Source organism: Cannabis sativa, chromosome 6 (genome assembly GCF_029168945.1).
Source record: "Cannabis sativa cultivar Pink pepper isolate KNU-18-1 chromosome 6, ASM2916894v1, whole genome shotgun sequence".
Lineage (NCBI taxonomy): Eukaryota > Viridiplantae > Streptophyta > Magnoliopsida > Rosales > Cannabaceae > Cannabis > Cannabis sativa.
Window position 1 is genome coordinate 60,604,382 of NC_083606.1, and position 9,938 is coordinate 60,614,319.

Genomic DNA, 9,938 nt, shown 5'->3' on the forward strand with positions numbered 1-9,938 from the left:
TCCCTGATTTGTCAGAACACTGGATTTAGACTGACATGGTATAATCAGCGATAGGTATTCTTACACCTTGGAAAAGTGTTATGTCCTTTCCAGGACATTGGCAAAGTTTACCAGTATCGGATGCATGGAGTATGCATTGGAATGGACCGATATTGAACTTTGAATTAGATTTTGAAACTTACCGTAAATATCTATTCAATTCAATATCATAAGTTGATCCTAGATCACATGATCGAAATCCTGATATGGTTAGGCTCAATTTCAAGAGTATTACTCGTGTTCTTTGATTTGTTAGTTAAGCCCAGTTTTGTATCAGGGTAATACGTACATTTTGGGAACACAGTAATACAATTGAATGGGGGAGCACTAACATAAATATGGAATCTATAGCTTCTATTTGGCAAATAGAAGTAAAGGATGATTTCCTTCGAGCTTAACCAAACGAAGATAAATGGTGGAGATCTCATTTCACTTAGGTGAAATATCATTTATACAGGGTTAAGTGTTTTAAGGATAAAATACATTGTAGAATGTTACGGTAATTTAATCCTGTACAGTGTAAATCATCTATATAGAGGATCATTGATCACATTAGGGTTATAACAATGGATAACTAATGACGTGTCTATATCGTGGAACATATAGAGCGTTTCTATATGACTGAGAGTGCAATTCCAAGTTCTAAGTGTGGATTCAATGAGGAATTAATAAGTTAGGGAATTTACTTGGTAAATTCGGTTCGACTTATTGGAAGCTCGGTTATATAGACCCATGGTCCCCATACTAGTTGAGCCCATACTGCTTGTAAGACTCAGTTAATTGATTTTAATTAATCAATTATAATTCTAAAAGTTAGACTATGTCTACTTTATGAATTCTCACAGTTTAAGGATGAAATCGTAAAGAAAAGGGTTTCTAAGTTTAATTATTAATTAAGAGACTTTGTATGTCTAATTAATAATTATTTTAAATGACAATATTATTTAATAATCTATTTTAGTTATTAAATAATTAGTTTTGGCATTTAAATGATTAGAATTGGAAAAATGGCATTTTTGGAGAAATAGAAATAAAATTGAGGAAACTGCAAAATCCAAGTGAGGCCCATTTCCCTCTTGGGCCGAGCACTCCCTTTGTATTTCCCAATTATTATTTTTATTTTTTAATTGTCATGTAATTGCTAATCAAAGCCTAGCTATGATAGGAAAGTGGTGGATCACACTAAATAAGGCAGTTAATCAATTACACAGTAATTAAGGAAACTGTTTTATTTGGAAAGTTGTGCTCTCCCTTTTCCCTATATAAAGGAACCTTGCTCTCTTCTCTTGCATGGATGATGAGCCACGAAATTCAAGAGAGAAAAGAGAGAGAATTTTCGAAATCCTTGTGAGATGAGTAGTGCCCACACACATCAAGTGGTATCTCAATCATAGTATGTAAGACTATGGAATTTCTGCATCAAAGAAGGAGAAAAGAAGATCCAGGTTCAGATCTTGGTGATGCTCTGCTACAGAAAGGAATCAAGGGCTAGAGATCTGAACAGAAGGAGTCATATTATTCCGCTGCACCCACTGTAAGGTTTTCTAACTTTATATGTGTTTATTTTCATTGTTTTAGAATTCATATTAGGTTGTTAATCCAACATACTTGTTAGTAAATCTAGATCCTGGTAAAATAATTTCCAACACCATTACCAACAACAACTTTGGCTTTTCCTTTGTAATCTGTGGCAGAGTTGAGTGTCTGAATGTCATTGGTCATGTGATTTGTTGCTCCACTATCCAAGAACCAGGTTGTTGATAGATCTGAGGAAAAATTGGACTTAGTTAGGAAGGCCTGAGGTTGTTCATTGTTAGAGGTGGTGGATGAAGTGGATGGTGGAGGTCCAGTGAAAGCAATATCAAATTCGTGATAGCACTTAACAAAAGTGTGTCCAACTTGACGAAAAAGTTAACACGTGGGTCTTGAACCTCTTCCTCATCCTCTTCCATTGTTAGATGATTTTCTACCACCGTTGTAGGCTCCTCTATTTCCACAATTATTGTATGAACCTCTGCCTCCAATGTTGTAATTTGAATTTTCCAGATTTACTTGAACATTGACAAGGGAATCTATTGTGAGTTGTTGAATTTGCGTTTCTTGATTTTGAAGCATGAACTGTACTTCTTGGAGAGTGAGAGGTTATGTGCGCGAAGTGAGATTGATCACAACAGATTTGTATTCAGATCCCAAGCCTCCAAGAATGTACAACACTAGATCATCATCAGTCATAGGTTGATCTGCAGCTACAAGCGGATCAGTATACTGCTTCATCTTTAAAATATAATCTTCAATGGACAATGAGCCTTTTTTGGTGGATTGAAGAAGATTTCGCAGTTGAAGCAGTCTTGCTTTGGATCAAGTGGAAAAGAGTTGAGTAAAGGTTCTTTAGATCTCAGCAGAAGTTTGGTAATTGATAACATGACCAAGCATGTTTTCAGATACAGAACTCATTAGTCAATGCATTAGAAACTGATCAAAATGCATCCATTATTGACGTGCAAGGTTAGGGACAGGCCCGGCCCTGGGCATAGGCGGGCTAGGCCTGTGCCTAGGGCCCACCTATCCCATGGGCCCAAAAAAAATATTTACCTTTTAAAATTATACTATTTTTTTTACTGATTTTGAAAAATACCATATTTTTTTCTATATAAGGGCCCAAAATAATTTTTTTTTCTATGACCCACTAAAAGTCAGGGCCGGCCCTGGTTAGGGACATTACCTACAAGAATAGATGGTGGAAGAGGATGTTGTTCGAGGATGTATTGATCAAGATATCATAGGCACAAACAACAGGAAGAGCTAGAGATCTCCAGATTGTGTAGTTGGTGCGATCAAGATGAAGATTAAGAGGAAGGATATTGTTGTTTGGGAGAGCTACTTTAGCTTTTTCTAATTTGCTGATTTTTTTTATGGAGCTCGTTCTGCAAGTGGAGGATCAACTCAAGCTCTTTGAGCACCATTGTCTTCATTATTAAACATGAATTTGATACCATGAAAGAATTTGACGCAAGAAAAAATGAGAGAGAGAGAGAGAGAGAGAGAGAGAGAGAGAGAGAGAGAGAGAAGAAAGAAAAAGATGGAACTTAATTTTGCTCAATCAAAAACTGATTGGCCAAGGTTGTATTTATAAACCAAAAACTGTTATAAGTTTGTTACAACAGTTTACTAACAAATAACAACTGTAATAACTAACTTTTCTAACAATCTATTTCTGTTACTCTATCATCATCAAATATAATAACTTGTAGTCCAAAATATTGATTCACCAAAATATGCTCACCACTTGCTCTCATGTAGTAATCATAAATATATTTCCCTCTCTTATGCATGTCATGATCTTCATCAAGATTAATAGTGAAACCTGCATCCACAACAAACCATTTGGAAACCTTCAAAAAGATCCTTCTTCTTCAATCACACTTTTCACTTCTCTTAGTCCACTTGGAAAATATATGGCATCTTAAAATTGTCCAGCCTTTTTTACTTCATTCCATTATATTCAAGTATTTATACAAACTTAATTAAATTTGTACCATATAAGATTTGTTGTATAATAATCCTGGAATAATTCCTATAATCATATACATAATATATTAAAGATAAATAAAGAATTAAAAATCTAATACAAGGATAATATAAGAAATTAATTATATAAATATTACAACACATATATTGTTATGATAAATAAAGACACTAAAAGATATTGGACTTTGCCACATTAGCAAGTGCTCTAACTATCTCTATTAGTTACAACCTAATATTACAACACATATATTGTTATAATTAATGACACTAAAGGATATTGGACTTTGCCACATTAGCAAGTGCTCTAACTAACTCTATTAGTTACAACATGTCCTAATTATAAATAGCCATTAGCTCTCTTTTGTTGAGAGAGGACTTGCATCATTATTTTATAGAAATAGAATCAGAGAGAATATTGAGCCATAATTACAGACGTGAGATTTCTTGGAAGAATGTTAAAGGGATTGTCAATTCTTGAAATAGCTTCCCTGATCATGAGAGATGAATATGAAATCCTAGTTATGCTAGTTTAGGGTGCTCGATCCATTGATTTCTCTCTGGTTTTGTACTAAAAGTTCAACAATAAAAGCTTCTTCATTGTTCATAGTAGGTTTGATCATCATGAAACACATTGTTTCATAGTTCAGTCTACTCAAATTCTGGTGTTCTTCTTCCTTTTCTGTATTATTCATAGCTTTGGTTATTCAATTCTTGTTTAGTTTGTTTAATTCTCTATTATTGATCTTGATCAAGCGATGTTCATTCACAACAAATGGTATTAGAGCCGAGGTTAGCTTGACGAGATCATGAACTACTCAATCAAAGTTCAAAGAAGCCAAGAATGTCAATGATCAAGTTTGAAATTGATAAGTTCATTGGTGGGAATGATTTTAGGTTGTGGAGACTCAAGATGAAAGCTATGTTGGTACACCAAAGTTTGTATAAGGCTCTAGATACAAAGGCTCTTGCAGCTATTGAAGACCAAAAGAAATAGAAAGAAATTCAAATCAAGGCTCATAGTGTATTATTGTTAAGTATTGGGAATGAAGTTCTTCGAGAGGTATCTGATGTTGATGGCTTATTGGAAAGGTAAACTGGGATCTATTTGAAAAAATCCCTTACTAACAAATTGTACCTCCAAAAAAAGCTCTAAAATATTGATGAAAGCAAAGAACTAAGAAGGAACCTTGATGTATTCAACAAGATTATTCTGGAACTGAATAATATTGGTGTCAAGATTGATGAAGAGGATCAAGGTATAATTCTACTCTATTCTCCACCCAAATCTTTTGAGCATTTTGTTGATATAATTTTGTATGGAAAAGAATCACTAATTAACAATGGCAGATGTAAAGTCTGCACTTAACTCAAAAGAAATTCAAAAGAAGTAATGAGACATGTGAAAACAATGGAGAAGGCACGTTCACCAAAGGCAACTCAGATAAGAGAGGCTTCAAGAATTATAACAACAACTCCAAGAATGGTAATCAATCCAAGTCCCAATTTAAATTAGCGAAGAAGTGTTACTACTGTCAAAAACAAGGGGCACTTCAGAGATGAGTCCAGAGCACTCAAAGCTAAACTTGCCAGAGATTACGGTAAGAACGAGGAAGAAGCAGACATTGCATCTCAGGATTACATATCATTAGATGTATTGGTAGTCTCATGTGAAGCCTATGATCATGGACTCGGTTGTTCATTCCATATGTGACCCAAGATTGAGATGTTCAGTGAGTTCACGAAAGTCTCAAGGGTACTCTTCTATTGGGAAACAATACGGCTTGCAATGTTCTTGGTATTGGCTTAGTTGTCATCACCCTATTTGATGGCATATCAAGAACCTTGCAAAATGTCAGATATGTTCATCATGATTTCATAAGAAACTTACTGTCAATTGGCATGCTAGACATTATTGGATGCACCATTAAGGTGGAAGGTGGAATCTTTAAAATTTCAAAGGATTCCACAATGGTGATGAAAATTGAAGAATGGTTTAATTATATTCTTTAATTGGCAAAACTGTTATGGGCAAAGCTGCACCTGCAATAACAGTTCCAGAGTTTGACAAAACATGGCTATGGCATCTAAAGTTTGGATATGTGAGTGAGAGGGGGTTGCAAGAACTTGAGAACAAGGACTGTTAAAAGGAAAGCTTGAGTGAAGATTGTGTTTATGGTAAGTTTTGCAAGACAAAGTTCACCACTGGTATGGATATATAATAGCAAACCACAATCCACATGATCCACATAATCTTTAAACATAAAAATGTAAAAAATTTACAAAAAATAGTGCTTTATGTAATTAATCCTAAAAAATAAGTCAAAAGTTTTATGCACTTGTAGCCCAAAATAGACCATGCATGACTCCAAATCCACATGAAAGAAACAAATTATGAAAATAGAAAAACTAAATTAAAAAGGGAAGAGGGATGATCAATTCAGTAATCATGGTATAAATATTGTAATTATAACACTAATCCAAATGGTACTGGTCTAATATTTGGTGATCAATGAGGCTCGCCTAATTTATCTTCGTTTGACCACCCATCTATGACGCCTAGTGTTTGGCCTGTGGGAAATGACATTAATGGTAGTATTTGGTATTTTGAGTTAGAGGCAGGTGCAATGACATCCAAATGGGTGTTGTTGTTGTTGGATTTTTAACATAATATATATTGTGGTGTCTGGAAAAGGAAGATAAGTATGTGTGGTGGAAAGATTAGAAGGAATAAGGAAGTGAAGGGCGTAGAATTAAAGAAAAAAGTAGCAGTAATAATTTGACAAGTGGCTGGATATATAATTTCTTCGAGTGAATGCATGACAGATCAACTCCATCTCTGTATATTATTGCAACCTCAACATGATTCTTTGAAGTGATAATTCCCAACCAACCACTAGAAAAGAAAGCATAATAAATTAGATGAGATCAATTAATTAATTATTCCCATTTAAACCATTAATATTGAAACAGAGTAACAAAAAACAGAGTATGGCTTCTATATTCAAATCAAAAGTACGTACCTTGTTGTTGTGGAGTTCGAACTTGACTTTGAGCTTGATTTCGGAAGTCGGGTTGTAGAGGTCTCCAATTAATTTTTGTCACCAAGTTTCAGAATTTCGTAACCCTTTTCTCATCTCATCATCTCATCAATGATGAAAAAGGTTACGAAATTCTCAAACTTCGTCACAAAAATAACAATACGTTTTTAAATGTTGAAAAGGCTTATTACTAACCTCTCCTCTATTCTCCATGAATCCCCAATTACCTAACCCTTCCATTTCTCAAAAATGAAGTTACCAATTACCTAATCCGTCAGATTAGATCATCCTGACTCTGATATATATATTTTAAATGTTGATAAAAAAGATATATATAAATATATTGACCCATTGTTATTATTAATAGTTAATTTGGTTGGGATTACCGATTATTTAGGAATAGAGATAATTAGGGATTTGGAAAAGCAAATATATAATTAGATATTAATTAGGAATAGGTTATATATATATGAGTCGCAATATTCGGAGGAATATTAGTACCGTGAAAAACATGAATACGTAAAAAAAAAAATAAAGATTTTTGTTTTTTTTGTAATTATATGAAATAATTAGCTTTTTTATGACAAAATTACAATGATATATATTATTATTTTTTTGTCATTTTTAATTGGAGTTTTTACACCATATACTTAAATTTTTAACTTTTTTATTTTTTTTACTATGAGTTGGAATTATTTTTAAAAATATTGTGTAAAACTGTAAATTTTGGACTGTGTATTGTGTTAAGTTCTTACGGTTGTTCCACGGTTGTTTTGAAGTTGTTCTACTGTTGTTTTAATTGTTCTATTTTATTATTTTACGGTTATTTTATAAAAAGATAGTATTTTTATAAAAAAATCGTGTGACAGTAAAATTGTAAATTTTTGTAATAAAATCCAGTATTTTTTTTGTAAAAATTCCTTTTTAATTGGCCATGGACTTAACTTAATTACATTAATTTTTAGCAAACTGATTAATTATTAGCAAACTGATGTTCTCTCTCTCTCTCTCTCTCTCTCTCTCTCTCTCTCTCTCTCTCTCTCTCTCTCTCTCTCTCTCTCTCTCTCTCTCTCTCATTTTGCTCAATTAAAAAGTGATTGGCCAAGCTTTTATTTATAAATAAACAAGTACTATTAAAAGTTTGTTACTTTAGTAAACTAAAAAATAACAACTTTAATAACTAATTTTTGTAACAGTCTATTTCTGTTACTCTATCATCCCCTCCAGTTGTACTGGTCTAGACCATGTGCTAACTTGTCTTTGAGGAAGTGGAATGAAGATACAAGTAAATATATCAGCTATTTGATTCATAGAGTCCAGATATCTTACATCCAGTTGGTTGGAAAGAACTTTATATCGAACAAAATAAAGATCTATGTCAATATGCTTAGTTCTTGCATGAAATATTGGATTGGAAGCCAAAGAATCAGCTCCCAAATTATCACACCACAAGATTGGACACTGAAAAATTGGTATGCTGAGCTCAATAAACAGAGATTGAATCCAAACCAGTTCAAAGGTGGCCAGAGCAAGGGCCCTATATTCAGATTCAGTGCTTGATCGGGCAACCAATGTTTGTTTCTAGGAGCACCAACTGACCAAGTTACCTACAAGGAAAATACAGTATCCAGATGTGGACTTCTTATCATCATGACACCCTGCCCAGTAAGCATCAGTCTGCAACTCCATTTTGGAAGCTGGTGTGAAGACTAAACCAGTGTCAATAAGTTTGAGGAGAACCTTCTCAAATTCCTCACCATCAGTCCATTCATGAATTGGTGTTCCTTGTTCATCTACATACATTTTGAATTGGTGTTGATCTCTGAAAAGTATTCTCTCACCCCAAATTAAATGTTTCAATATTCTTTCGGTGGAGATTAAATTTGTATAATATTACAGAAATATTATGTATAATAAGGAACAAAAGGTATTCATGGAAAATAAAAGAAACAAAAGTAATGTTTTATTTATATATATATAGATACGTACCCAAGAGCATGGGCAGCCTTAATAGCAGGAACAACTCTAGGATGTATGGAGATTCGATTAAGAACTTGATCAGTAATCTCATCAATCACTACAAGAAATGTCACTTTTACCGGCACGATTCGTTCTTGCGGTAAAAGTAACTTTTACCAGCGCATTTCGCAAACTGCGCTGGCAAAAAGATCAAAGTTTTACCAGCGTATATTTGCAGTGGCTAAAATCTAACTTTTACCAGCACATTTACGTGCTGGGAAAAGTCTTTTTTACCAGCGCTTTTCATTTTATGCTGGCAAAAGTTCTAATACCAACATTGATTTGCCAACTCCCTTTTGCCAACACATCATGGGTAAATTCTATTTTGCTAGCGCAATACCAACTTTTGGCAGCACGAAAATGTGCTGGCAAAAGTGACATTTCTTGTAGTGAATGGTTTTTCCTTGTTTATGAAGCTCCTTCTTCATCCTTTGCTGTTATATATTAAATTAAAATCTCACTTATTATGTATGTGAATCTCTAATAATAATAAAAAAAAAAAATCGGACCCATTGGACCCCATGGTCCGACCATTGGACCTGGGCCTTTTTTTTTCATTTGATTTCAGAGAGAGGAAGAGAGAGAGTGGGGCTGGGTCCGAGAGAGGGGGGCTTGGTCGGAGGTGGTCGGAGGTGAGCTGTGGTGGTCCGAGAGAGGGGGCTGGTGGTGCGGTCGAAGAGATGCCAAGAGTGTGAGAGAGATAGATGCAGAGAGTTTGAGGGAGGAGAGAGAAAGGGTTTGAGTTATGAGGGGAGTATTTTTGGGGTTTTGAAAAAATAGTCATATTTTTTGTAGTGTAAAATGTATTGGTTTTTTAAAAAAAAAAATAATAAGTTTTTTAAGTATAGAAAATCAAATTTCCCTTTATTAATAACTATCAACATTTATTTTTGTAATAATTAATCACATATATGATAAATTTTTAATAATTACTAAAAAAATTAACAAACTATTTTTTTTAATAAAAATCATTTTAAAGATTAAAAAGAAAAAAAATGTATATTTATCTTTTTATAAAATTTCTTCAAACTAGCATTCTAAATTAAATTGCATTACTGAGAACAAAAAAAAAATAATTTTAAGCTTTAAGCTTTAATACATATAAAATGTATAAGATTTTTTCTAAACCTAAAGTCTTTAATTTCATAATAATTAACAATCATTTATATGTTTTTATTTTTTTAAAATACTTGAGCTTACCAAAACCTAGAAGAACAAAATCAATGAAGAAAATTTTAACAAAAAAAATGAATGAAGAAAAAAAGTGTCATAAACATTATTGAATAATGGCAGTTGCCAACACAAGAATTTCAG